This window comes from Anabrus simplex, chromosome 4, assembly GCF_040414725.1.
Source record: "Anabrus simplex isolate iqAnaSimp1 chromosome 4, ASM4041472v1, whole genome shotgun sequence".
Classification (NCBI taxonomy): domain Eukaryota; kingdom Metazoa; phylum Arthropoda; class Insecta; order Orthoptera; family Tettigoniidae; genus Anabrus; species Anabrus simplex.
In genome coordinates, this window is record NC_090268.1 from 314,445,290 (window position 1) to 314,471,316 (window position 26,027).

Sequence of the window (26,027 nt, forward strand, 5' to 3'; positions counted from 1 at the left end):
GTATGCTGCTGTACTTGCGAAAGAAGGGGACAGGGACTCATCTAATCCCTTCTGTAAAAAGCAGCAGGATAGCTGGAAGCGGTAAAGGTGTACAGTTAAATGAAATTGGCTATGATATAGTGTCTATTTGCTTGCATAGATATTTAATGGGCGGTAGTGTTTTTGAAATTTGTTTACATGACTTTTTAGTTATTCCCTCTGCTTGTCTTTCGACTCTTTCCAGCTTGCTCGTGCTGGTGTGTCAGGCAGGAAGACCATACACTACTGGCCTTACCATTGAAATACAAGCAGATTGGAGACCTCAACACGTGGATCCCTGTAGACTTCGTCGGGTGAACCCGAGAATTCTAAAAGCTTTGCACCTCGTTTCCTCGACGTGCATGTTCCATTTTAAACTACTGCCGATATTTAACACTAATATTTTAATGATGAACGTTTCGAAAGAATGTGGCCTCGCACTGAGAGACTGTGAGAGGCAGGCTGTATCGCTCTACTTAAATATTTACACGCATTTACATTTAAGTAGATTATATTTACTTGACCCCATATATAAATACTTCCCAGGTCTTCCTGTAATTTCTTTGCATCATTGTGATGCTTGACCACTGTGTATAGGCCTATAACATAATCATCGGCATACTTTATTATAGCAAATGTCACAGAATTTAGTAGGTCAAGTGTGGACGTCAAGGTTGTATGTTTCGGTGCATTGGACCTTGCTGACTACGTTGAGCGTCAGTGTTGGACGCAGTGGGAACATAAGCGCCGTGAAGGTTCGGGTCGACCCTGACGGACCACCAGCAGGAATGATCGATTAATTGTGAGACAAGCTGTAAGCATTCCAAACACGTCACTATGCACCATCTAGAGACGTGTCAGATCAGCTGGGGATAAGCCTGTGTCCACCAGTGCCGTATTCAGGCGACAAGAAGAGAAAGTTCTGACGTCGCGGTGTCCCTTACGACGTCTGCCGTTATGACCAGAGCAGCGCAGAGTATGTTTCACTGATAAACCACGGTTCTGTCTAAATACAGGCGACCGCCGAATTCGAGTCTGGAGACGTCCTGGCCGGCGCAGTGATCAATGCTTTGTTGTAGAACGGCACGCTGCCCAAGCGAGAGGTGCCATGATGTGGGGTGATATTTTCCTCGATTCCTGTTCTCCACTGGTGGTCTTTGGAGGAACTTTGATGGGGCGGCGATACGTCCAGGAAATTTTTCAAACCTGTATGAATCCCGTCCCGTTGCAGATAGACAGTCCCATTTTCCAGCAGGGTAATGGCTTGCCTCACCGAGTACTAGTAATGTTAGTAATGACCACATGGTTCCTTGGCCAGCAGGTTCTCCAGACTTTTCACGCATTGATAATGTTTGGGACCTGCTTGGACGGCAATTAGGGCAGATTTGAAGGGTCAGTTTTGCCAACTGTGGCAGGATCTTCCTCAGAAGAACATCGACGTCTGTAATGTCTCCATGTCCGACCGCATCGTTGCCTGCTTCCAGGCTACGGCTGGTTCAACACCGTACTAAGTGAATCAGACAAATTTTGTTATCTTGCAATAAATGCTTGGTGTAGTACAATATTTTGATGCTTTTTTAAACTCCTATGTTCTATATCTATACCCGTCTCCGTGCCTCAGCTGTTTGTCCGCTTCCTGCCACATTATTTTGGGCCGACGAGTATCCTAGAATTTATCATCATCATCATCATCATCATCTGTTTACCCTCCAGGTTCGGTTTTTCCCTCGGACTTAGCGAGGGATCCCACCTCTACCGCCTCAAGGGCAGTGTCCTGGAGCTTCAGACTCTTGGTCGGGGGATACAACTGGGGAGTATGACCAGTACCTCGCCCAGGCGGCCTCACCTGCTATGCTGAACAGGGGCCTTGTGGAGGGATGGGAAGATTGGAAGGGATAGGCAAGGAAGAGGGAAGGAAGCGGCCGTGGCCTTAAGTTAGGTACCATCGCGGCATTCGCCTGGAGGAGAAGTGGGAAACCACGGAAAACCACTTCCAGGATGGCTGAGGTGGGAATCGAACCCACCTCTACTCAGTTGACCTCCCGAGGCTGAGTGGACCCCGTTCCAGCCCTCGTACCACTTTTCAAATTTCGTGGCAGAGCCGGGAATCGAACCCGGACCTCCGGGGGTGGCAGCTAATCACGCTAACCACTACACCACAGAGGCGGCTCCTAGAATTTATTCCAGTCAAAATTATTTCGAAATTTTGGGTAGTTCTAGACTAAACCGAAGCTTTTCACCACGAACTCATTACAAGAGTTCAGTTGTAAGCACCATATTAGGGAATTCGAGTGACTTTTTGATAGCCTCCTACTGTTTATTGAATTTTCACACAGCTTGCTGTGCACTTGATGAAAATTAGTGCCAATGTAGGCAGAGTATTTTAAAATTTGTTCAGCAGTGGTACGCATGATGCTTAATTGGACTGGATCGTACGTGTGAGATGTCTCATCACGGATGCAGGAAGTAAAAAGTCTTACATTAGTTTACCGATGCGTGTAACGTAATACCCCTGGAGCCATGTCACAATACACGTGTTGGTAAGCATAACAGTGGAAGATGGGTGTGAGACACGAAGACACGAGTCGGATATTACACAGACGAAGACAGGACGCACACTATAAGAAGGAACAACTACATTTGTTCAAAATCCGGTTTCTTTGATTGAAACGGGCCGCTGTACTGACTGCTCCCCTCTCAGAAACAGGATGTTAGTATGATGAAGTATCTGTGATGTTATCAGTTCTTCAAGCAAGAAGTATATACTTAATTATATATTTAAAGGTTTGTACTCTATTTATTGATTTTAAGTGGACATGACCAACGGCCGTAGCCGTGTTGAAACACCGGATCGCGTGAGATCACCGAAGTTAAGCAACATTGGGCGTGGTCGGGAGTTGGATGGGTTACCACGCGCTGTTGGTGGGGGGTGAGGGAATGGAGGAGCGGAAAAGAACTGGCCACCCTACCGCACTTAAACCCCGGCTCAGGAGCACGTCTGCGGAGGTTCGGACCTGCCTTCGGGCGGTATAACACTTACCTATTACAAGTGGACATGTACACGGGAGCTCCTCCATTTTTTTCTCTCAAACTTCAGCTATCTAGGAGTGGAGTTTCTCAAAATCTTTTCACTTAATTTGTAAGATATTTGGTACAGTTATTGCAAAATTAGTATGTAGGCTTAGTCTTAAATAATAGTTGCCTAAACAAAACAGTATACTATATATCCCTCTGAATGGGGCATAGTATTCATACGGTACACGGCATCCCCTACATGGCGACTCAAACAGGAACCCCAGAGGCTTTCAACCTGGGGCACCTATCGGGGACTACGAGGCCCTTAGCTAGTACCACATTGCTTCCACTTGTGCCATCCTATTCGTTTTCATCGTACCTAACTAACTCCACTTCATCAGCTCTTATTCTCTTCAGATCCCGACTGTAGAATATTTCCGAAGCCTCGGGAGTCTTTCATTTTCATGCTTTTCTTCGCCCTTCGTGCCCCTCCGCTTTCTTTTACCGATATTATCATACTTCGAAGGGTTGGATCTTTTCTACATTTCCTCTGATTGGTGTTTTGATAGGATAGTTGGCAATCTCTACGTTCTCTTAAACCAATAATCATCACCAATCTTCTCAAATCCTGGCCGAAGTAGAAAATTAATGATGATCCTTGTGATGATGAGGACGATTTTTGTTTGTCGGGGAATTACACTATTAAATTGTCATCCTACCGTCACCTTCACTGAAGAAATATCGGAAAGAGTTCACACCCCTCGAAGAATAAGAATATCTGGAAGAGAAGGTAAAGGGTTGTGAAGGACTGGACTGGACTCGGGGTAAAATTCAGGTATACACCACAAGAAGTCAGGTAGGAAAGAAGAAATAGGGGAGTAATATTGAACTTATCTGGCTTAACAAGCTCCTCTCACAAGCAATGTGCCCCTTTTTTCGAAACGAAGACATTGTGTAAAAATCAAAAATGTTTAACTTTGTTGCTTCCCACACTGGTATGCGGAGCTAGACAATGGTTCCACTAAAATCCATTCATACGAATTTGAACGTGCTTTATTCAGTCTAGGTAACACAATTGGGTTAAAAAGTTTTCCTTTTCTGTTAGTGCTGTAAACGTCTCACTACCAGATAGAAGGCTTACTCAATGGGAAAGGATTGTGATTGCGAGGTTGGCGGTCATGGTCTTAATGAAAGTACACTCCTGACATTTGCCTCGTGTGAAAAATAGCAAACCATGGAAATCCACCTGTAGGGTTGCCGACGGTGGAGATCGAACCCAGCGTTTTGTATGTTCACAGATACATGTCCCGAACAGCGAAACCTCAGCTTAGAAGTGGCTTCCCCACCTCAACTTCAACTTCCACTTCCACACTGGAATAGCAAAGTCACTCTGGAGACAGAGAGATGTTAGTATAACATTGTCTGCGAACTCGCTTCTTTCTTACGGAATACCATTGATCGCAACTGTGAATTCACTGTGTTCATTTTGCTCAGTCTTCGTTCACTATATGACTACACAACCTGAGTACTTCAAATTATTCTTTTTTTTCAATTCTCCACTAGATATTCAATCTCCTTTCAAAGTGACATCACTTCAGTCTAGGAAATGAATATTTTCACATTATACACACTCCATTACTTTTCAGGCTCCAAGCTTGATAGCTTTAAATGCGGTATTACACTAGGCCTAATAATAATAATAATAATAATAATAATAATAATAATAATAATAATAATAATAACAACTTACACAAACTGGCAAGCTGAAAACCCTCACCAAAGCTCTTCACGAAAATCAGATATCCATAATGGCCCTGCAGGAAACAAGGTACCCAGATGAAGAGATTTTTGAATCCGAAGGCTACCGATTTTTCAAGAGCAAAGCGCAAAGAGGAATCCTCAATGGAGCTGTGATGCTTGGAACAGCGTTTGCTGTTAGAACCAAGATCCTTAAATCGGTTGCAAATTTCGAACCTGTGAATGACAGATTGTCTATACTCACAATTAAATGCGCGAACAAAACCTAAGCCCTAGTTAACGCACATGCTCCTACAAACGATAAGAACAAGTCTGATCCAGACGAAGATAATTTCTGGGACCTACTGGATGAAAAATTAAACAAAATCCCCAAACACCATGTCAAGCTTCTTTCGGGTGACTTCAATGCCCAACTAGGTCGTGAACAAAAGTACAAGAAAGTTATAGGAAATTACTCTGTTCACAAAAGAACCAATCCCAACGGCAAAAGACTGGTGTCCATTTGTGAAAATCACAACCTGCAGGTCATGTCGACCCACTTTCGCCATCTACCCAGAAAGCAAATGACTTGGCGTTCTCCCGTCCAAGCTCTCGGAGAGTTCCAAATTGATCATGTTGCAATCTCCAGGAGAAACAGCCCTGAGATTATGAATGTCAAGGTAAAGAAAGGAATCAATGTGGCCCAGACCAAATGACTGTGACTTTAACAACGCCAAAAGTCTCCTTGTTGAGGCCGAAAGACGTTGCAGAAATCAAGAGAAGCAAAAAGCATGCCTGGTGGAATAGTACCTGCGAATCAGTCCTCCAAGAAAGACTCAATGCGTGGAAACAGTACTACTCTACGAAATCAGAAAATGATTGGGAAACCTACAAAACCCAACGTGCCCAAGCAGCTAGGGTGTTCAGAACTGAGAAACGTAAATACGAAAAATCTCTCATTGAAAAGATAGAACAAAACTTTAGGAAGAATGAAAGCAGAGAGTACTACAGAGCCTTCAAACGCAAACTCACTGGCTATAAACCACCATCTCTATGCTTTGAGCGGAAGAACGGCACACTGGCGACGTCAAAAGAAGAAAATTGCAGCATTCTGGCAGATTACTTCAAGAATTTACTTAATTGCTCTAAACCGCAAAGCGCCATTGAGACCAAGGAACACTTACTCAGGTACCCAGATTCCAGACCACCCGACAGAGATGAAATCAAGCGCCACATTGCCCGTCTCAAAAACAACAAAGCGCCGGGGAAAGACTCAGTAGTAGCAGAACTATGGAAATATGCCCCAAAGGAATAACTTGATATCTTGCAAAAGCAAATAGAAGAAATTTGGAACAAGGAGACCCTACCAGAATATTGGAAAATAACTTTGATCCATCCATTACACAAAAAAGGCAGCATGAAGAACATCAACAACTACAGAGGAATATCTTTGCTACCCGTGACTTACAAAATTCTATCACTTGCCATCCTGGAGCGTTTGGAAGCACAAGTCGAACATCAAATAGGTGAATACCAAGGAGGGTTCAGAAAAGGTCGCTCAACAGCTGAACAGATCCAAAATCTCAAAACGATCATCAGATATTGTACACTAAGGTCCAAGCAGTATGTGTCTGTCTTTGTGGACTTTAAGAAAGCGTACGACTCCATTGACCGGGAAGTCCTGCTAAACATCTTAAATGAATTTGGAGTTGATTTGAAACTGCTGGCATTAATTAGAGCCACCCTGGCCGATACAAAATCCAAGGTGAAGTTCCACGGATGTCTCTCGCATTCCTTTGACATCATACAGGAGTACGCCAAGGTGATGGGCTATCCCCGACATTCTTCAACTGTGTTCTTGAAAAGATCATCAGAACCTGGCGGGTGAGATTACAGGAAACCAACTACAGTCCACTGAGAATAGGAACCACATCCAAGGGGATCGCAACAGACTGCTTAGCATTTGCCGATGATATTGCTGTTCTCTCAAACGACATAGAAACCGCTAGAGCTCAAGTTGAAATTTTAAAGGAAATTGCCGAACAAACTGGTTTGCAGATATCGTTTGAGGAAACAGAAGTAATGACTAACATCAAAGAGGCTCCACCAAAACTCCATACAAAATACGGGGACATCACCCGAGTAGACAAATTAAAATACCTGGGTGAGATCATCATGAAAAATGGACTGGACAAAGAAGCATTTCAGGAGCGAGTACGCAAACTGGAAATAGCCTACCAAACATCCCGCACAATCTACAACAAAAATGCCTTTCCCAAAACACCAAGATACGTCACTATGAAACAGTTCTGAAGCCAGTAGTTCTATATGCAGCCGAAACCCTGTCTCTAAATGCCAACAAAGGACTCCTTGAAGAACTGGAGAAAAGAGAACGCAAAATTGTGAGAGGAATCTTGGGATCAAAGTACAGAAATGGAATCCATCGAAAGAGATCCAACAAGGAAGTCTACAGCCAAATAGAGAAAATTACTGACACAATCAGAAAAAGAAGGGTACGATTTTACGGTCATCTGAAAAGAATGGACGGAAGAAAGTTAACTAAAGTAATCTTTCACTTTTTTGATTCAAACCCCCAAACCACAATTCCCTGGTTTAGAAATACCAAAGAAGACCTGCAAATGCTACATCTCAGCTGAAGACGCCCTTAACAGAGATCTCTTCCGCAAGAAAATATTGACGAACAGGCTAAACCGAGAGGAGCAACCGAAGAGAAGACACTGTGCCCCTTGGACAGAGGAGCGTAAGCAGGCCCACTCACAAAGAATGAGGGAAATTTGGGCTCTAAGGAAGGCCAAGTTCAGTGTCAAATTCAACAAGACTTAACGTGGTCCTTGATGGCCCCAGCGAATTATATATATATATAATAATAATAATAATAATAATAATAATAATAATAATAATAATAATAATAATAATAATAATAATAATAAGGGTCCTCCTCTGTGGTGTAGTGGTTAGTCCGATTAGCTACCACCACCGGAGGCCCGGGTTCGATTCCTGGCTCTGTTATAAAAATTTTGAATGAGTAGAGGAGGTGTTCGATTACCACATCAGCCATCCTCGAAGTGATTATCCGTGGTTTCGCACTTCTTCCCCAGGCAAATGCCGGAATGGTACCTAACTTAAGGTCACGGCCACTTCCCTCTCCTCGTCGTCATAAGACCTATCTGTGTCGGTGCGACGTAAAGCCCCTAGAAAAAAAATTCCCTCTCCCTTGTCTATCCCTTCCGATCTTCCCATCCCCCTCACGAGGCCTCTTTCCAGCATAGCAGGTGAGGCCACACGGACGATATATTGGTCCTCCACCCCACTTGTATCCCTCGACCCAAAGTCTCACACTCCAGGACACTGTCCTTGAGGCGGTGGAGGTGGGATCCCTCGCCGAGTCCAACCCCGCACTGTAAACGGATTAAGAAACAAGAAAGAAAGGAAGAAAGAAGGAAAGAGAAACGACAACAATAATATTAATTTCGTGCTGCTAGCCTGGTGCAGCCCTTGTAAGGTAGGCACTCCGACGAGGCTGGGTAGCATCTGTCGTGTATGGCAAACTGCGTGTTTTCGTAGTGGAGGTTCGTGTTTTGTGTGATGTGTGGGGGAAATTACAAACACCCAGCCCCCGAACCATGGGAATTAACCATTTAGGGATAAAATCCCCGACCCGGGTGGAATCGAATACAAGGCCCTCTGAACTAAAGACGACAATGATGACCATTCAGCCTGGTCTTACATTAATACTATGTCATCGGTACAGGTACCAAACTGCTTACTACATTTCCATCAAACTGAAACGCTACCTGCCATTTTATACCTTTTTATACATTTTAGCCTTGACTCACTCCTGTAACGATGTTGGAGCGACAATGATTAAATGTTCAAGCGAAATACCCTTTGGGTGGCCTACTTCCATAATATCTGTTGCCTGTCTTAAAAGGTAACTGAAAGGTTTAACTCCTAGGGGTTCTCAACTTCGGTTTTGGGAGAGAGCACCTGAGCTGGTGACGACTGGGACCATGGCTGGGTCTAGCATTTCTTTCCTCCATTCTTTTCTTGTCAACAAGTTACTAGTTTCACATCTGACTGCTGATATCGCGATCATAACATTGGAATCCCCTGTTTTATGTGGGATCTGTACCACAGTGACAAGATTTTTCATTTCAAAAATCCCACGTGCATTGGCTATGGTTCGAACCACTGCTGCCTTCCTATCCGACCTCCCTTGGTCAACTCCTATTCTCTTCTGCTCGGATTTGAAAGGTCTCCAGGGAGTATTAGACGACATTTTCGCGTCCTTCATGGCCCTTCCCTTTCTTTTGGCGATACCCTCATTTTCAAAGGTCGATTCTCTTCCTCTTCGTTAAGAGGGGATTGTTACCTCGTTGTCCTTCCCCCTGAAAGCAATAGTCATCACCATCAGTCTACAAACAAATTAGCAATTTCATACACAATTTTCGAACTATGAAGGTTAATTCTTTAATTATTAAAATAAGAGGGCAATAGCGGTAATTTGGGGGAGGAATGATAGGAATTATTAAAAGAAGCAATTTGTACAAGGCCTGTTGTCTTATCAGCTTATCCTTTATTTTCTTTCATTATTAACAAAATTTTTAGCGGATATACGCACAAAATGTCGTTTGTCGCGGCTAACCTATTTGCATAGCGCCAAAGCAAGTAGTGGAGACTTTTCGTGTGCTGTGAGAAAGGGTAGCAGCGGTATATTTTTCTGCCAATGTCATGGACGCTAAGGTATGATTCACCCGCTTGTCGCGCGCATTTGTCAGTCTGACAGTCTCTTTAGTGTCTGTTAGTTTCTTAGTGTGTAGTAAAATACTAAATGATTTTTAATCGTATAATCACACCGTACTTCTGTTTAATTGTATTGTATGTACCTATAAATATGTACATTGAGTGCTTAGCCCGAAGGCTGGTTTAGACCTCAACAGCTCCGCCATCAGCCGTCATAGGTGGCCCAGGCGTCACGGAAGAGGCACACTAGTGAAATAACGAGTGAGGTAAGTTTCCCTTTGCTTTCTTCACTGAGCCAGAAGTAGGTATTACAACTCAGTCTGGCAAGCCCCTGAAATGCCCGCACCAGCGGACCCTACGAGCAATAATTTCACACCATTCATAACAGGGGCTGGCTGCATAAGGAATGGCATTACTAGCCTCACTCATGCCTTGGTCACTTACATGTTGTCAAAGCCAAGGATGAGACTATATGACACGTCAATTAAAGTAACAAATTTGTTCCAGCCTACACCAGAAGTCATAGTGCACTGTGAACACTAGGATCGTATGAATAAAAGCGAGTAACTTCTCAGGAGTAGTTTCTCAGGATTAGTGGAGAAGTGACTCACTCGAATGAGCAATTGCTTTTCAATTAATGTATTCATCTCCGAGTCTACTAACTTTCTTATTTTATTAACACACGGGCTACAATAGCCGCAGGGAACCTGTACTCTTCTTGCCGTTCGACTTTCGCGGCTGCAAGTGCATCGTTCCTAACAGGAAATCGAATCCATTGGTCTGCAATTGCTAAAATGGCATTCATTTTCTTTGTATAGGTTAGAGATACAATGCACTGATCCAAATCCTATATCTTCTCCCATTCCACGCTGAAATCCTGGATCGCCCACATAACGCAAGAAGATTCGCATTTTCCCTTCTCTACTCATAGCTCCCGTCTTCTTTCGTTGGAGTCCTCCAAGAAGTGCTGCACTTACAGCTGAACATTCTGTTGCTGAAACCAATAAAGCTCTTCATGATTCTGTAAGGTAACGAAAACATATACTGCGCCATTTCACATTTTGATTCTGTACTCCTCGATCCAAATTAAGGTCACGCAACAACATCATTCACAAACTTGCTGGCTCCACATGGGGAGCCTCTGCATCTACTTTGCGTACTTCAGCTATGGCGCTGGTGCTTTCCACAGCTGAGTACTGTTCTTCCGTATGGATCAACAGCTCTCATGCTAAAAAGGTGGACACGGTCCTGAATGAAACAATGCGTGTCATAAGTGGCACAGTAAAATCTACTCCTCTTTTCTGGTTGCCAGTGCTCAGCCACATAGAACCTCCTAGAATTAGAAGATTGAACAACTTGTTTAGAGAATACAGCAAGATATTAACCAATCCTGATCTCCCCATCCATGAAGATGCTAACGTCAGATTCAGCCCCACCAGTCAAGATCTCCTCCTATTCAAACAGCACAGGAACATGTTAGAAGGGATTTCAATCCAAAAGCAGATTGGCAACAAGAGTGGAACAGCGTAGCTCAGACTCAATGGCGGGCATTGTTCAATTATAAGAATCTTCCAGCTGGCTTTGATTTACCCCGCAAGACATGGGTAGCCCTCAACAGAGTCCGTACTAACCACGGGAGATGTGGTTCAATGATGTTTAAATGGGGTATGAAATCTTCCCCAGCCTGTGACTGTGGGGCAGTTAAACAGACTATCGACCATATCGTCACCGAATGCATTAGAAGTGCATTCGCTGGATCTAGCCAGGACTTTGTGGTGGCTTCTGCTGAGGCCATACAATGGCTAGAGAATTTGGATCTAAATCTTTGAACCCTTTTGCTTGCATGATTGTTTTCAATGTTATGTGTATATCTTATAATTATGTATATAATGGTTTGTGCTTACTGTTCATTTATATTTAATCTTTGTATTGTTTTGTGTACGTTACCATACGCTAATAATAATAATAATAATAATAATAATAACAATAATAATAATAATAATAATAATAATAATAATAATACGGAGCTAACTCTAAAATTCACGAGTAGTTACTCCATCAGGTTAGAAAAATGTATATTTTATTCATACCATTATTGAGTAAATGCTCTGCGACTGAATAGGAAACGACCGACTGCTTAAGGAAGCACGTACAAGCGGGTTTTATTCATACCAGTGCAAGTAACTCCTCCAAAACGGTGAGGAAAGAGTAATATTACTCACAAACTTGCAATACACGTGGAATATTGTTCCTTTGATTAAAGTTTTATCAATAATAATTTCGTGTGGTTATTTCTAGGTCCTCGTAAGGCAGACCCTCCGATGAGGGGTGGGCGGCATCTGCCATATGTAGGTAACTGCATATTATTGTGGTGGAGGATAGTATGATATGTGGTGTGTGAGTTGCAGGAATGTTGGAGACAGCACAAGCACCCAGCTCCCGGGCCATTGGAATTAACCAATGAAGGTTAAAATCCCTGACCCGGCCGGGAATCGAACCCGGGACGCTCTGAACCGAAGGTCAGAAGATACGTTGACCATTCAGCCAATGAGTCGGACGACGTTTTATTTTATAGTATTGAATCAAAATCTCAAAGAAAACCTATTATTACGCACATAAGTTGGTAACCTTTACCTCTCTGTCGAAATTCGCTCAGAGAGCATCAAAAAACTTACCACTTTGTAGCTTTTTTTTTTTTTTTTTTTTTTGCAGTCTTTATGTACATACCCTCCCCCCACCCCCTGTTATATCCCAAAAACCCGGATACTTTTTGTTGTCTGTACATGATTTGCCCCCTCCCCCCATTTCTAATTCCCAATTGCTGCTACTGGAAGGGAGGGAGCGCTCTAAGTCCACAGAACAGTTCCTGCTTATCGTCATTTAAGATCTATTTGATGATAAGTACAGGTTGAAATCCATGACTAATACGATGATAAGCTGAATTCCCCCCAGTGAATACATTAGCCGCGAGCTTTGCCCATTCGGGCCCTCTGAGTATGTCCTTGCTTGCATTTCCTGCGTGTCAGCCAGCCTGCCTCCGTTCCACGTAATCAGCAGCAAGTGGCCATGGCAGAACTGATAGTGTTAACCGCAGTGATTCTGAGGAAGCATAGATGTGATTCAGTGGGAGAGATAACAAGTCACCGCGAACCGGAGCTCAAAACATGTGACTGGATGATCCAACAGGAAGAGGGAGTTCAGTGCCTTACAAAACAAATCCATCCGCCGCGCCGTGTTGGCTACCACTAATCACGGATATCTATTCCTGCTCTTCTCAACAAATGTTAGAAGACCGCACGACTCAAGTGGGATCTGCTTGTTTCTTAAGTCATTAGTCTTTAAATCTGGTTGAATCCTGCAAAATCACCTCAGATAATTCTGTTGTTCTACGGAAATGCCAGCTACGGAAGTTCGAGCTGTAATCTATCTATATCTATACTAATATTATAAAGAGGAAAAATTTGTTTGTAACGAATAGACTCAAAAACTACTGAACTGATCTTTAAAATTACTTCACCTATAGAAAGCTACATTGCGAGTGAGTAACATGGGCTGTATTTTATTTTCAAAACAATTCGAGGTGGGGGGCACAGGGGGATATAAAAATAATAGGCTAATATAGGCAAAATATCTAATTTGTCGTATAAGGACGAAACAAAGCTCAATTTAATCCTCTTGACGCAAAGACAAAACTCGGTAAGCCCTACGGGCCCGAAAACCATGTTTTAGGGCCCTAAAACCAACCGTTACGGAGATATTGGCACCACTCTACCCCTGCTCTAGGAATCGGATAAAGTAATGAACTGCCGTAACCATGGAAATGTCAGCTCCAGGATTCTACAGCAGCGAAATTGTCTACAATAAATCACTAAAACCTAACATGTTACAGACATGAAAATTGATATTTGGAATCCCCTTTAAAAATAAAAGAACACAAATTTTCGTTTTCAGAAAATCCAAAGTGGGGGGGGGGGGTGAAAAGAAGTGAGGAAGGAGTTGAATTATTTATATGAGGATACTGCAACCTTTACACCCCACGCCATTTGCCCCACAGAACCAAATGACTGCATGAAAATCCCTAAAATATCGGGATACCGTCATATAGCACCATCGCCAAGGCGTTCGACGGAAAGCGACCTTTTTAGCCTTGAGTCAAATGCCACCTCATCTGGAAAGAACGAAAAAGAAAACTTTTAGAATGATGGGTGAGCAAAATCTCTTCGACCGTGCAAGGATCTACTGCACCCTTCCGTTCCATAGAATCAAACCACCGACCTCGCAGGGCCATGGTGCGTTCGCGGCAAAAGATCAAAGAAAATAACACATAACTAGCTTAAAGGCATAAATGAACGGAAGAAAAGTTGGGATACAATATTTTTCGGCAAAATGACAGGCAAACAAAAATTTAATTACCTATTTATTCATCCTTGATAAATCAAGTTAATTAAAATTGACCCTGAATACTTATAATATAATCTTAATTCAATATGCAATGTCCAATGGACTAAATACAAAATTGTGAAAAGTCATAGTTGATTTCTCCTTTCCCTCTTTCCTCTTCCCGACATGACGATAAATATTACATTAAAATTTGTATAAGATATTTTTTTCAAAATCAGAAATATCCCTATAAATGCGACGGTTTAATAACTTTCTTCACTATCAGAAGAAACAATTATCCATACAACAAAAAAATTGAAGATAACTTGAAGTGGTCACCTAGCTAAATTAATTATATTACAAACAGCGGCGCAACTAGACCTCGACCCTCCGGAGATCAACGCTAATTCGCTAATTTGACCGCGGGCCCTACTCGGGTTTATTCGTTCTATTACGGTCAAAATGATTGAGCCATGAGAGATCAGTATTTACTATTCCTCTGTGTTTGTTACAACGATAACAACCGTAGGAAATAAGTAAAAAGTACATAAAATTGCGTATTTTCATTATTATTCATCGAAGGTAAATTTCTACTGCCTGTAAGATCGGAAACTTTATTTTCTGTTATTTTGTATTTAGCATTTAGCGGTAAGACCCGTAAAAACGCAGATATTTGAGAATTATTTTTAGATCTTCCCCGAACTACTACTTCAAATATCATTATTTATAGCCTAGATTTTTATGCCTATTTACTTGATTCTAAATATGGATTTTCATTAAATACCCGTTCAACTATTTACTCGTGCTGTGCATATATACCTACATAAACAAACAAAAAAACGGACAGGAACTTACTTCCTCTACCCGTTGTTTCTACACCCTGGTTTCGCAGGTAAGAACTGCGTCACACGTATGGACTTTACGGCCGAATGCACTCCTTGACGCCAACCATATGTGGACAGGCATGATGGAAACTTAAAAATTGCATTTTCTCCTTATTCTGGACATGAAGGACACACAAATACAAATTTCTATAATTCATCATCATCATCATCTGTTTACCCTCCAGGTTCGGTTTTTCCCTCGGACTCAGCGAGGGATACCACCTCTACCGCCTCAAGGGCAGTGTCCTGGAGCTTCAGACTCTTGGTCGGGGATACAACTCGGGAGAATGATCAGTACCCCGCCCAGGCGGCCTCACCTGCTATGCTGAACAGGGGCCTGGTGGAGAGATGGGAAGTCTGGAAGGGATAGGCAAGGAAGAGGGAAGGAAGCGGCCGTGGCCTTAAGTTAGGTACCATCCCGGCATTTGCCTGGAGGAGAAGTGGGAAACCACGAAAAACCACTTCCAGGATGGCTGAGGTGGGAATCGAACCCACCTCTACTCAGTTGACTTCCCGAGGCTGAGTGGACCCCGTTCCAGCCCTCGTACCACTTTTCAAATTTCGTGGCAGAGCCGGGAATCGAACCCGGACCTCCGGGGGTGGCAGCTAATCACGCTAACCACTACACCACAGAGGCGGACATTTCTGTAATTTCTGATCACAAATACACATTGAAATAGATTTTTCAATCGTGAAATCACCAGCTTGAGAGGTCACCTACGGGAGTCAAATCAAAAGACCTGCACGTGGCGAGCCGAACATGTCCTCGGACACTCCCGGCACTAAAAGCCATACGCCATTTCATTTTTACCAGCTTGAGAGGCAAGGGGAAGGTAGTACGTATCTCGTCTCCTGCCCTGCCTGTCACTGCATGTGCTTCAGAGGAGGCTTCTTGTGGTGTCCCAGCGGCATACTAGCTGGCGTCTTGAAGAAGTGATGCAATCAAGCTGATTAGCCTGATGCCACGTTGGGGCGGAATGCTGGTAATTAAACGACTGAAAGAGCCGAAAGAACTTGAACACTTTTAAAACATTCGCAAACGCTGATATTATGGTTCCCTTTTGGAAACTTATATTTTAAAATTAAAATTTAATGTCGTCCGCTCTGTGGAGTAGTGGTTAGTGTGATTAGCTGCAACCCCCGGAGCCCGGGTTCGATTCCCACCTCAGCATCCTGGAAGTGGTTTCCCGTGGTTTCGCACTTCTCCTCTAGGCAAATGCCGGGCTCGTACGTAAATTAAGGCCACGGCCGCTCCTTTCCTTCTTCCTTGTCTATCCCTTCCAATCTCGACCCCCCCCCTCCCCGCCCACCAGGCCACTGTTCAGCATATCAGATGAGGCCATCTGGGCGAGGTACTGGTCATCCTTCCCAGTTGTATCCCCGACCCAGAGTCTGAAGTTCCAGGACACTGCCCTTGAGGCGGTAGAGGGGGGATCCCAGATATCTGAGCCAGATTGTGAATGGCTCGCGGTCCGCCTTCTTGTAAAATCGGCATTGGGTGCGTGCGGAAGAATTACTGTAACTCTGTCCGGCTGAATGCTCAGCGTAGTCGCCTTCGGTCCAGAGGGTCCGACGTTCGATTCCCGGCCGGCTCAGAGATTTTAATCCTTAAATGGTTATTTCCCCTGGCTCGGGGACTGGGTGTTTGTACTGTCCCCAACATTACTATAACTCACACACCACACACAACACGATGCATCACTACAAAAACATTCAGTCCCTATACATGGCAGATGCCGCCCGCCCCCGTTGGAGGGTCTGCCTTTCAAGAGCTGTACTTGGCTAGGAATAGCCACACGAAATTATTATTATTATTATTATTATTATTATTATTATTATTATTATTATTATTATTATTATTATTATTATTATTATTATACTATAACTCTGGACCGCGACGTGCTTGTATCTGATGGATGTGTCATTCGTTTTCACAAGGCAAATTCTACACATATCTGTAATAATATTTGTGAAAAGATTGTATGTGTAAGTTTCTCCAACAATTGAGAACTTCGTGAAAAAATCCAAAATATATCATTATCTTATTTTTTTCTAAAATTTCTCTCTGAGTCTAAACTAAAATTTCTCATACAACAGCTAAACGTGGCTCCAACACAGCCTTGCCCATTGTTTTTCTGTTCAGCACGCGAAGAGTACAGCACAACAATGGAACTTAACGAGGGAGAATTAACATTGTTTTTTAAATGCGCTTCCCATGTAAGACTTGTGAGTATCACTTTAAATCGGAGACTAACGAGGACGAAAATCACTCTTTCTCCACGCGCCTGAGTGTAGAAGTTTGAAAGGACCCTCCACCCAACCAGGCTGGTTACAGGGCGTGTGCACACTAACTTCAGTTCAGTTCCAACTGAATGTCGACTAATGATTGCGATCGGCTTGATTACTTCTTTAATAATTAAGATTTGGAGGAACGGTCTTTAACGAGACGAAAGTTAAGCAAGCAGAAGCAGATTTACTAATAAGAAATCTAAACCTATCCCCTTACATGTTTCATTATCTTAATAGAACTCTCAATTAAATAAAACTCAAATTATACAATAGACAACATACAAGAGAAGCAAAAGAAGTGGCCCTCCGGCGGACTCCCTTTTGGGAGATAAGAAATAATGAAGCAGGGCCTCACAAAGGCGCGCGGTTGTGTCACTATCGCTTCTTCCAGGGAGCGTCCAACAAAAACTTGACCTTCAGTAGGTCGCTTCACAGAACGGTCCGAAAATGTATCAGGAGACCAGCTCATATTTAACTAACTGTAACAACAGATAATAACGTGGCGGACACTGACCGAAGGTTTGAATATCCTCCACATGAAATAGATCTACAAATTCTATAAAAGGTACAAAAGCTTACTATGGCTATTAGATAATAATAATAATAATAATAATAATAATAATAATAATAATAATAATAATAATAATAATAATAATGAAGGGGTTGGTAGCTCAGACGGCAGAACACCGGCATTCTGAACTCAAGCCGGCGGGTTCAACCCCGGTTCAATCCGGTGGTACTTGAAGGTGCTCAAATTTTGTGTGGGTAGATTTAAATCCTGCGGGACAAAATTCCGGCACCTCGGCGCCTCTGCTGGTTGGATCCTCAACACCTCCACCACATTAGCTCTCATAGATGACCTTGTATCAATGAAGAGGCGCACTAAGGAAATGGGGAGTGAGGTAGCTTCCCGCTGCTTTCCTCATTGAGCCAGAAGTTTCTATTACATACCAGTGAAGTGCATGCACCAACCGACCCTATGAGCGACATTTTCACACCATTCATAACAGGGACTCGCTACATAAGGAATGGCATTACTAACATCACTCATACCTCGGTCACTTTCATATTAGCAAAGCCAAGGATAAGACTGAGACAGGTCAATGAAAGTAACAAAATTGCTCTAGCCCATTGAAGACATATTTCACTGTAAACGTAGTCCGGCTCCATGGCTAAATGGCTAGAGTGCTGGCCTTTGGTCACAGGGGTTCCGGGTCGATTCCCGGCAGGGTCGGAAATTTGAACCACAATTGGTTTATTCCGCTGGCACGGGGGCTGGGTGTATGTGTCGTCTTCATCATCATTTCATCTTTATCACGACGCGCAGGTCGCCTACGGGAGTCAAATCAAAATAATTTTTCCACAGACACTCTCGGCACTAAAAGTCATTTTTACCTCATTTTTTTTTTACTGTAAACACACTAGGTCACGCCAGCAAAGGCATGATATTTCTGTGGGTGATTTAAATGTGAAGATGACATTCATTTTACTTTGCTAATCGGAGAGCTGATTTACAATCACAAACAACATTTGCGATCGTTGGCAGATTTCATGACGAATCTGAGTGTGAAGTGAGAGGTCAACTCCTCTCATTTTCCGGCAGGGACAGCTCCGGTAGTAGAAGACCCCCAGTACAAATGTTTGCTGATTATACAAACAGTAACAGGAAACAGGGAAACATATTCATGTTCTACATTTGCCCTTAATAAACACAGCCAGTCTGAGATAACGAAGTAGGGACATCAGTAATGATGACCAGAGCTGAGAGCTAGGTTCCTGGATTCCTGATGCCACACTAGCGTTATTGGCAAGTAAACAAGCAAGCAAGCAAGCAAGCGAGCGTGGAATTTTACATAACTTTTGAGGGAATGAGAAAAACAAATACATTTTATTTATTTTACTAGAATACATAAATACCGTAAGTAAAAAAGATACATAGCCCACATCCATTTCCGGCGATACACAGTGTTTACAGCACACCATGTATTCTGGTAATAGCCAGAATGAAACTTACTTTTATTGGCACGTCTCAGTATCATCCTGGGTAAAAGTAATGTGTGAGCTGACAAGAGTATGAACGTGATTGGTAGGCTTCGTAACGTCCGACTCCATGGCTAAATGGTTAGCCTGCTGGCCCTTAGTCACAGAGGTCCCGGGTTCGATTCCGGCAGGGTCGGGGAATTTAACCATAATTTGTAAATTTCCCTGGCACGGGGACTGGGTTTACGTGCGGTCTTCATCATCATTTCACCCTCATCACGACGTACAGGTCGCCTATGGGCTTCTCCGGAGCCCACACGGAATTTAATTTCAGGTTTCGTAAGTTTATGACCTAAAGAAGTACAAAATATGCAAGCACGTATGCCCTAAAAACTAACTGAATATGCCCTAAATTAAGGTGAAATATGTCGTAACATTTTAGGGTTAGGTAGCAAGTATTAGAGTATTACTGACATTAAACGAGGCAGAAAATGATAAGCAATAATACAGCAGACACGTTTAAGCATGCAAACTGACAGAATTACAATAGGTACGTTAAAACTTTATATGTTCATTCAGTATCACAGCCCTGAGGCGTAGTTCTCGTTCTGTTTTGCTATAAAAAGTGAATTATTAACATTTTATTTGGTATCTGTCGGCGTACGCTTGTACAGCATCTCTTTCCCGGAATCATCTCTTCTAAACCTGCTACCTATCGCTTGCGGAAAAAGAAAGTTATTTTGAAATTCTGTTTTAGTCTTTCTAATTTTTGTATACTGCATGTATCACAAATTATGAAACGATTACAGTAAACAATACCCTCCCCCTAATCTATAATAATAATAATAATAATAATAATAATAATAATAATAATAATAATAATAATAATAATAATAATGATGATATTAATAATAATAATAAGAATAATAAGAATAATAAGAATAATTTCGTGTAGCTATTTCTAGGCGAGCGAGTGCAGCCCTTGTAAGGCAGACCCTCCGATGACGGTGGGCGGCATCTGCCGTGTGTAAGTAATTGCGTGTTATTGTAGTGGAGGATAGTGTTATGTGTGAGTTGCAGGACCAGCCCCGAGGCCTTTGGAATTAACCAATGAAGGTTAAAATCCCCGACCCGGCCGGGAATCGAACCCAGGATCCTCTGAACCTAAAGCCAGTACGCTGACCATTCAGCCAACGAGTAGCACTCCCTAATCTATGGTTTTCGATATTAAGGGAGACGGGTATCTTTGACTTTAACTTCTTTCACTTTGAAATCCTGTGTTTGAAAATCGACGTTGATAACATATACCTTGACAAAAACCATGCCGTCCGCCTCTGTGGTGTAGTGGTTAGTGTGATTAGCTGCCACCCCCGGAGCCCCGGGTTCGATTCCCGGCTCTGCCAAGAAATTTGAAAAGTGGTACGAGGGCTGGAACGGGGTCCACTCAGCCTCGGGAGGTCAACTGCGTAGAGGGGGGTTCGATTCCCTCCTCCGCCATCCTCGAAGTGGTTTTCCGTGCTTTCCCACTTCTCCTCCAGGCAAATGCCGGGATGGTACCCAACTTATGGCCACGGCCGCTTCCTTTCCTCTTCCTTGTCTATCCCTTCCAGTCTTCCCATCCCCTCACAAGGCCCCTGTTCAGCATAGCAGATGAGGCCGCCTGGGCGAGCTACTGGTCCTCTTCCTCAGTTTTACCCCCCGACCAAAAGTCTGAAGCTCCAGGACACTGCCCTTGAGGCGGTAGAGGTGGGATCCCTCACTGAGTCCAAGGGAAAAACCAACCCTGGTGGGTAAACAGATTAAGGAATAAGAAAGAAAGAAGGAAAGAAAAACGATGCCTCGATTTGTACAAACTTAACCTCATATCTCTAAAATGAGCAAAAGATCACCAAAGCAATAAAAATGGATGGAATATGCATTTACATGTAACAATACATTTGCTTTAAACGGGTTCAGGAAATGAAATGAAATGGCGTGTGGATCAGGGACTCATCATTCACAGTTATTTCTCAGACTTCGCGTAATATGACCTCAGGAATGACATATGAATTTTCTTTAACATCCGATCCTTAGTGATTGGTAATATTATTTCTTACTCAGCCAGTCCCGGTTATTAATGCAGTGAATGGGGTTGCTCACTAGGGTTTGTTGACACGTGCATTTACTTCAGTTTGCTTTTGTTCGAAGTTACACTAACACATCGAAAATGGGAAACCACGGAAAGCTGTTTTCAGGACTGCAATTTGCTTTACTGTATGTCGCACCGACACACTTAGGTCTCATGGCGACGATGGGAGAGGAAAGGGCTAGAAGTGGGAAGGAAGCGGCCGTGGCCTTAATCAAGGTACAGCCCCAGCATTTGCCTGGTGTGAAAATGGGAAACCACGGAAAACCATCTTCAGGACTGCCGACAGTTTCAGGGCTGCCGACAGTTGGATTCAAATCTACCATCTACGGAATGTATGCTCACAGCTACGCGAACCTAACCGCATGGCCAATAGACTCATATATAATAGCACCTTCTAGCCCAGTGAGGAAACCACAGCAAATTACATCACTCTCCACTTACCAAGCAAGTATATTCAATGGTGTAAGACTATTTATGACAGCTGATGATGAAGCTGTTCAGAATCTAACCAGAATGAATATCTCTAATTTAACTTGGCTTGTGAAGCAAAAAATTCACATATTTCCTTGAAAATTTTCGTAAATCTTTAACTAAAACTTTCATAGACATGATACGGTATAGGCTTTTGGGCTTATGCCGTGTCAAGAAAGGAAGGTGAAATTCTTTACGTTTCGCAGAGAACTGTGTTCTTTGTCATCAGACGAAATCTCGACTGTCCACGAGAAGGGCTTCTTAAACAATGATTCTTCAAATTTAGACGTTGTAATAGAAGTGGAAATGGTACGTTCATTCGCCACCAGATGGCTTTCTCGTGGACAGTCGAGATTTCTTCTGATGAATCAGAGCACAGTTCTCTGCGAAATGTAAAGAATTTCACCTCATTTTCTTGACACAGCATAAGCCCAAAAGCCTATACAGTATCATGTCTATAAGTACGTGCGTAAAAGCATCAATGGCAACAATGAAATTTTCGTGTCGTGCAGTAGGAAAATGATCGTTTTCCTTGTCTTAAAAATCGTTGTATGTCACGTAAAGAGATTTGGAGATCGCAGTAGCTGGCGTGGTAGAAGTACTTTTCTTTATGAAGAAGTACAACTGGGCATGGCTCCTCTAATCAGAGGAAAGATGGTCATAGATGAATGTTTCTACATATAAACCTTTCTCGAGAAATGCTTAATAGAATGGCAAAAATCGCAACAAAACCAGTAACTTGGGTGTACTATATTTAAACAGTTGCAATATATTCGGATAACCATTCGCGGATGCGGATGAGGGGGTGCGGATGCCGACACGGAGCGGATGCGGATAATAGGTAATTTTTTATATCCGGCGCAGGTTTGTACCTAAATTTCCTAGAAAGAAACCATAACCATTACATTGACTGCGACTATTTAAGTGTTCATGCTTTTCAATCTTTTTCAATAGTGAACTTTAATTATGGATTCCATCTGGGATATTATTTTTCAAACCTACACGTAAAGACTAACCAAGAAATCTCCATGATGATGTGCACTTTCCCTTCGCTTGTGTTTGTACTCGGGAACTTCGAATAATTTTCTGCCGAATCTCTTTTGTGCCAGAGTTTGTTGACATCTAACAATTCATCGTCAGAGTTGCAAAATTATTAAAATTATTCGGATTATTGGACTGAAAAACCTACAACCTATTTTCCGGTCTGTGACCGGCTCAGGGATGGAATAAATGAAACCCCCGTCTTGCGGCGAGGATAGGAATTGTGCCGGCTGCCGAGGCGTGTCGCGCTCCTCCGGGGCAATGATTAATGACTGACAGATGAAATGAAATGAAATGGTAGTAGAGAGTGTTGCTGGAATGAAAGATGACAGGGAAAGCCGGAGTAACAGGAGAAAAACTTATCCCACCTCCGCTTTGTCCAGCACAAAGCTCACATGGAGTGACCCGGATTTGAACCACGAAACCCAGCGGTGAGAGGCCGAAGGACTGCCGCCTGAGCCACGGAATCTGTGGATTATTCGATTATTCCAATTAATCGAACACCTTTTGAAGTTTAGGTCGCATTTCACTGAGCAAATGGGCTCGACCCTGTGAGACATTGAAAGCCTGAGTAGGTAAAGGATAACTCTACTTTAACCCCCCAGTGTCGATGATATTTACGTCTTGATCAACCCCTGTCTCAGGACCTCCCCATCACTGTCTAGGGTAGTTAAAACTAGGCTCACTTTGAAGTTCCCTCGACAGGCGAAACCGAAGTCGTCAAATAAATATTAACAAAGACTAAACCGCTCGCTTTAAAAGTATTTATTTATATTCATCTACAGTAGGGGGACGACAGCCTCCAGTCTTGGCGTGTTTCCCAGCTTTCGTCTCCCTGTAAAGCTTCAAAATTAACATTGTACCTATTATGAGTGTTATGTGGGCCAGACGGTTACGGGCTGCCATATCACTGCCAATGATCTGTCTCATTATATGAAAAGCTTACGTTTAATTACATAGGACGTACTGTTGCTCATGTAAGGTTTATTACAAACAGAAATCGCCATGTTAAGAAGCGGATGTCTTCACAGATGTGACGGACAGGTTTGAAGTCCATGACAACCAATTACTTGTCGTAAATGAAGGGAAAAGGACATACAAAGATTTGAAATTCCATAGTGACCAAGTATTAAATTTTGAAAAAAAAATGGATTTTGACGCTTATAGGAGGTAAGTACCACACTCAGTGCTCGGCTTCATGGCTATCTGGTTTCCGTTCTGTCCTTTGGTCCAGGGGTCCCTGGCTCCATTCCCAGACGGCTCGGGGGTTTTAACCTGAATTGGTTAATTTGTCAGGCTCAGGACCTGAGTGCCTTTGCCATCTTTATCATTAATAGAGCTCGGATTCCCATGCAAATGCATGTTTTAAAAAAGTTTTTACAGTTCTCACACTTTGCAAATATTTGTTGTATGGCTTAACGATTCCAAATAACCGTTCTTTTCCCGTGCATGTTTGCATGTTTTGTCCTTTTTAGGAGAAAATTAATGTATAATACAAATTTTAAAAATTTTGAATTTAATAGCAAATATTTGAACGTTTAATATCGCACAATATGACTTTTCATCTGACTTTGGGGCATATATGTTAACTTGCATGATAGCGCCTCCTATGAATGTTGGATTGCAGAATTCGGGACCATTCTTCCTCGTTATACATATGTCTATTACTGAGAGACGGAGAGAATGTATTCCTGGCATCGTATGTGACAACCAAAGTTAGTACATACGGTAGAGGTCCTATAATCCAATTAACCAAGCACTATCTTATCTGTTGCTTGAGTAAACATTGATGTAAGCCGGAAGGCCCTCCGTCGATCTCCGTACTTCTTAGGAATAAAGTGTCCCAGTAATACATTACTGTAAATTGAATCGTAAATTATGCATTACTCATTGACGGAAGTGACCCGTTGAAATCCTTATTCTGAATTCGTCAAGCTTAGAAAAGACGTATTGTGGTGAAAAAGCAAAAGACGTACAATTTGACCTCACTTTGTTCCAAATGTCTTCATGTAACTTAAGTATGCACCTGCCACTTTTTGTCACGTAGAAAGATCAGTTTCTGTGCTTAAGAATGTGCTGACAGATACACGGATGAGCTTAAATCAAGACAATTTGGAGAAATTACGGTAGTTGTACAAAGTTTCAAAAGGAACTGAATTTCGATAGTGCATATTTTTCAGTTTATTGTGCATGTTTTGCCATATGATAGTACATGAATGCATGTATATTTTGAGATTTGATAGTGCATGGAAATCCGGGCTCTAATCATTAGAAATCATATTAGATAGGGCCTCATCCTCACAGACATGAAGGCCGCTTACCTGGTATACGCCGTCCATTAGAAAAGGGCCTGCACCATGCCTCTGCGGAGGACCGACACCCTTCTTCTTCTTCTTCTTCTTCTTCTTCTTATTAGTAGTAGTAGTAGTAGTATTATTACTATTATTGTTCCGGGGATACCCGTGGAGCAGAAAGAGGTTAAAGAAGGTGCCGAGGTGAATGGGTCTATCTACAATATCAAGAATTGTAAGAAATTTTTTAACAAAGATTATATTTCTTTCAATATCAACAAACAAATTTCCACAAGGAAAAATAACACTCCGGTACAATGCCAATCTAGAAACGAGATTAGGAAAAATCCAAGATTCAGAACCTTAACAATTTTGGGCTTCAAGCCCCTAGTTTTACAATTTTACAAATGGAAGTGGTATTACTTAGTCAAGGGCAGAAATCCCCTAATTCAAGAGCACTTGCTCCCAAAATACAATATCTAGCCTTCCAGAGGCACTCGTTACTATTACAAAACTTGAAAAAGAGCTAACAGGCTCTCAGTTTCTTACTGCCCACTCAAGGCAACGTTACACACAACTCTTACACTCTCTGGCCTCGACATTACTTTTACAGGGGTATTCATAACCCAACCTACTGGGCCTTCATGGAAAAAGAACAAGTTAGATAACTGGCCCAAACACAAAATGAATGGAGGCGGGCATTAGCACTCCTAGATAATAAAAAAAGTCCTAACGGGGCGCTTGGCCCAGAGATACACGGGCTAATCCTAAGCTACTGAGGTGACACGAATAAAGATTGACTTAATGCATAACGCAAAGGAAGAAAACAATTACAAAATGTAGTCACCTCAAACCAAGATGAAGGGGAGTTCGAGAGGGTAGCTCACTCCTTATCAACGATTTACAGTTAAAGCTTTTTGAAGTTTTACATTAGCCAAAGAAAATTTACATTTTAGAAAAGTAGGTTACATAGTTAAAGATTCGGACCTTTCCACTCGGATTAAGCTGCGGTGGTAGCTACAACAAGAA